The sequence below is a fragment of the Rhamphochromis longiceps genome, linkage group LG2 (assembly GCF_057381845.1).
Source record: "Rhamphochromis longiceps isolate RC_006_pf linkage group LG2, R_longiceps_female_GT1.1, whole genome shotgun sequence".
Lineage (NCBI taxonomy): Eukaryota > Metazoa > Chordata > Actinopteri > Cichliformes > Cichlidae > Rhamphochromis > Rhamphochromis longiceps.
Genome location: NC_140558.1, coordinates 8,733,524 through 8,738,120, shown reverse-complemented (window position 1 = coordinate 8,738,120; position 4,597 = coordinate 8,733,524). Strand labels below are relative to the sequence as shown.

The following is a 4,597-nucleotide window of genomic DNA, read 5'->3' as shown; positions in this document are numbered from 1 at the left end:
TCCTGCCGCGTAGCGTTTTTATCCTGGGACATAGAGGAATCCATCCAGCGTGCTTTACTGGATGAACCAGACCCTGGCACAGGTCCTCCGGGCCGCCGCTTCGTTCCCACAGCAACCCGTTCGGCTGTAATTAAGTGGGCTCATACCTCCCGGTTTTCCTGCCATCCTGGAATCGGCCGCACCATCGCACTACTACGTCGTCACTTCTGGTGGGCAACTCTGGAACATGATGTGCGGGACTACGTCTCTGCCTGTGACGTGTGCGCCAGGAACAAGACCCGAAATCAGCGACCATCCGGTCTTCTGCAACCTCTAGCCGTACCTTCTCGTCCTTGGTCCCACATTTCCCTGGACTTTGTCACTGGACTGCCTAGGTCAGCAGGTAAAACAGTGATACTCTCCGTGATCGACAGGTTTTCAAAAGCAGCTCACTTCGTTGCCCTGGAGAAACTACCCACTGCCACGGAAACTGCAAGACTGATGGTTGACCACGTCTTCAAACTCCACGGGATTCCTGCCGAGGTCACTTCTGACAGGGGACCTCAGTTTACATCCCAGGTTTGGAAATCTTTCTGCTCTGCCCTGGGTGCTCGAGCCAACCTCAGTTCTGGTTACCACCCTCAAACCAACGGGCAGACTGAGAGGCTCAACCAAGAGCTGGAGTCCATGCTCCGCTGCATGGTTTCCCATAACCCGGCTACCTGGTCAGCACATCTCCCATGGGTGGAGTATGCGCACAATTCTCATGTTTCCGCATCCACTGGTCTCTCTCCATTTGAAGCGTCCCTGGGCTATCAGCCTCCCCTCTTCCCTGAGGAAGAGGCTGATTTGGCTGTGCCTTCCGTCCAGCACCATCTCCAGCGCTGCCGCCGCGTCTGGACTCGGACCCAGGAGGCACTGAAGACAGCTGCTGCCCGCCACTGCCGCTATGCAGATCGTCTACGGTCGCCAGCTCCTCGGTACGCTCCAGGGCAGAAGGTGTGGCTGTCGGCTAAGGATGTTCCCCTTAAAGTTTCCTCCCGCAAGCTGGCTCCTCGGTTTATTGGGCCGTATGTCATCCACTCGGTCATCTCGCCCTCTGCTGTGAAGCTCGAGCTTCCTCCCAGTCTGCGGATTCACCCGGTTTTTCATGTTTCCCAAGTCAGGCCTGTGCTGTCCAGCGTGCTGTGCCCGCCTTCCGACCCCCCTCCGCCCGCCCGGCTCATCGATGGTCATCCGGCCTATGCGGTTCGGCGGATCGTTGACGTCCGTCGCCGTGGTCGGGGTCGCCAGTTTTTGGTGGACTGGGAGGGGTATGGGCCTGAGGAACGTGCCTGGGTTCCTCGCTCGTTTATCCTTGATCCTGCTCTTGTCTCTGATTTTTTCAGGTCACGTCGCGGGCTGGGGACCGGTCGGCCGCCGGGTGGCGTCCCTTGAGGGGGGGGTACTGTCATGGTCTACGGTGGGTGGCTGGGGTTTCCATTAGGCTCCTGAACTGACCTGGGATCCGCCCCTGGGCAGGGCCAACTCCAGCTCCTGCACACCTGGAGCCTATTGCAGGCTATCAAGCCAGAGGGATTTAAACCACACATCGATGTTCACTCACTGCCAGTTCGTCATCAACCCATGTTGGTAACAGGTCTTGTGTTTCAAGTTCTCGCTGTAATTCATCTTACTAACTAAGACTCTTTTGTGCTACAGTCGCTGTACCCACCCTGGCTCACTCCACCTCCGGACTCGGAATACCTAGTGATCATTTTGGAAATCCCTCTGTGCCTCACCTGCCTGCCCTCCTGCCATCACACTCCATCTGGAGCCCCGGATCTCAGGTCAGCCTTTCCACGCCACTCAGCCTCCCCTGGATCTTCATCATCCCCCTCTCAAACACTCCAGGTCCCTAACTGCAAAGTAAGAATTGCTGCTCTTATACTGGCCACTTCTGAGCTGCCTTCACTACCTGCCTAACTTCTATATCCTCTCCCCTCAGTGTGACTGTTCCCCACTCAGCTCCGTTCCACTTCTCAGGCCTCGTTCCCTCGCCCTAGCCACGTTCCCCTGGGCACGCCACACCAAGGCTCCACGTCTCGTCATTTTCTGTCTTTGCCACGTTTCCCTTTTTTTTTGTTCCCCTTGCACTTAACTGTAATAAACTATTAAATCATCTACCGTCTCCGTTCTGGGTTCCTGCACCTGGGTCCTATTCAGTACCGGCCATCCGTCGCCGTGACACTCTGATTTTAGATTATAGACATGATAGCATCACACAGCTGCTGCAGATTTGTTTGATACAAATGCAATTTACCAATGCCCTGGCCTTAAGCTGCTGTAGCCAATCTGCTTCAGTGTTAAATGTATTGTGCATTCAGAGATGCTCTCCTGCATACCTTGGTTGTAACAAGTGGTTATTTGAGTTACTGTCACCTTGAAGTAGTCTGAGGATTCTCCTCTGATTGCTGGCATCAACAAGGTATTTTCACTAAGAGAACAGCCAGTTGCTGCATACCTGGATTCCTTCCTGAAAACTGAAGTAGTTTTCAAACACTCAGAGCAACTTGTCCAGCAGACCATGCCCAATTTAGTTAAATCACCTTTCTTCCCCGACCTGATGGTTATTTCAAGTTACAGCCATGTGATTGGCTAATTAGATTTTGGATTAATGAACAATTGAGCAGGTTTGCCTAATGAAGGTGTTCATGTCTTGTGTTTAGTTGCTACCCCAGTAAAGCCAGTGAGCACTAATTTATGGCCAGCAATTAACAATAATGTTCATTTGACTAAATTTAGAAATGGTTAACATCAAAATATTATATGGTTGGAGATTTTTTTAGCACTAAGACATTTATGCAAATGTTCAGGCTTTCCCACAACATTTACTTTGTGTGTTTAATGTTGTTCATTTATCATTATTATATTACTAAACCAAACATACTTGCATCATGTTTGGTTTTGTTTTTTTCTGGTACTTTTTTAACTCCACTCTCTCAGATGCTCATGGCACAGTTTCACAAACTCCTGCTGTCCTTGGACTCTTGACAACCTTTCAGAACCCACCAGATAAACTCCTAGGTTTATGGATCTAAATAAGATGTTTTTCTTCCTGAGAAGTTTCCTGAAGTTTTCACTGGCCACTGACACCATGTGTGCAGAATATCTTATTACATCAATATTGAGTGAATAAAACGTTTTAAGACAGGAAAAACAAGTTTCTTCACAAGTTTGGAAGGACAACCACCTCAGCCAACTGACAGTTTTCTTCTTTACTCTACACCAATATATATTTATATATATGTGACACACTCACACACAAAACAGACTAAGAATAGATAAAATCAGTTTTTGTCATCATGGAGAAACTCCCAGACAGCTATAGAAGATGCACTGAAGACTTGTTCTGCTGTAGCCAGGAAGTGAATGCCAAGATAAATTTGTTCCCACTTTGTGGCAGACTCGCTGTGAATCTGGTGTGCAGTCCCAGCCTAGAAAATACACATAGCTAGATACATCATTTCAGATTTTTCAGCAGCAGAACCAAAAGAATTACTTTTGGCCTATAAGTGCGTGTGTTCCAAATATCCTTTTGAAAAATGTCGTATCACTTCCCGTTGCCCTACTTATGTCGAGTGGTCCTGAAAAGCAAAGGGACAGAACACTTGTTTTCTCTCTCCAGTGTTTAGGAAAGTATGTCAGAACGTAAACTGTTTTGCAGGAACTGTCTTGACCATCCTCAGCACACTTTCCTTTGTAGCATCAGCCTAGTGGGTTCATGGATTTGCAAAACAAAGATAAGCTGTAAATATAAAAGCACACAAACAGAAAGAGGAAATGAAACATAAACACAAACTTGTATCCAACAAAAAGACTCTCCCTAATCCATAATAAAACCATGCACAAAACTTTGTGCTTGATGAACCAAAGTCAAGAGAAGCAGTCCAAAAAAATCAACATGAAATATTTCTGAGGTCACTTTTCAGCAATTAATTTGTTTTTAGTTGCTATGCACAAAGCTGCTGTTTTATGTTTAGAGGATGTGAGTGCAAAGGATACTCAACTTATACTCAGGAAATGTCTTTGTACAATGGGAAATGACTGGCTAGACTTGATTTCATTTCATTTTAGGGAGGCTTAATGTCACTTTAGCAGTGGATTCAGAAAGACAATTGATTTGCAGTCTGCAGGCAACAATATCAAACTTAACACATTTTTAACTTTGCAAATAAAAAACTGAAGTGGGTGGGCCCATGGAGTTTCCAGATTGTATTTCTGCTTTATTGCTTGAGTGTCTCAAGAACATTGCAGGCCATCTGTGGAAAACTGATTGATTGATTGATTGATTAGACATAACTTATGAAGACAAACACCTGTATACAATCCCCTCAACTCCACCCGCTATCCTCAAAAAGCAACAAAAACAAGTCAATCATGAAACTGTGAAAGTATAGAATCACCAGGACATTTTCTATTATGTTTTCACTTTATTTGAGGATGGAGGTTACTTTTTGTTCCGAGGTAAGGTCGGTAGTGACTTGTCTATCACACAGTGCCCTGCTTTATTGCCTCTTTTAGCCTAAATGGGACCATAATCCACAAAGAGAACATTATGCTGTATCAGTACTGTGTC

At 46.8% G+C, this 4,597-nt stretch overlaps 1 long non-coding RNA gene across 2 annotated transcripts; it reads left to right on the top strand.

Annotated features, from left to right (window-relative positions):
• Positions 1-1,459: 1,459 nt before the first annotated feature.
• Positions 1,460-2,186, top strand: LOC146676942 (uncharacterized). 2 transcript variants are annotated; one of them, XR_014913076.1, is made up of 3 exons: positions 1,460-1,590; positions 1,681-1,887; positions 1,967-2,186. It is a non-coding gene; the product is annotated as an uncharacterized LOC146676942 (long non-coding RNA). The 2 variants fall into 2 exon arrangements; XR_014913075.1 differs by having other exon boundaries at positions 1,487-1,607.
• The last annotated feature ends 2,411 nt before the right edge of the window (positions 2,187-4,597 follow it).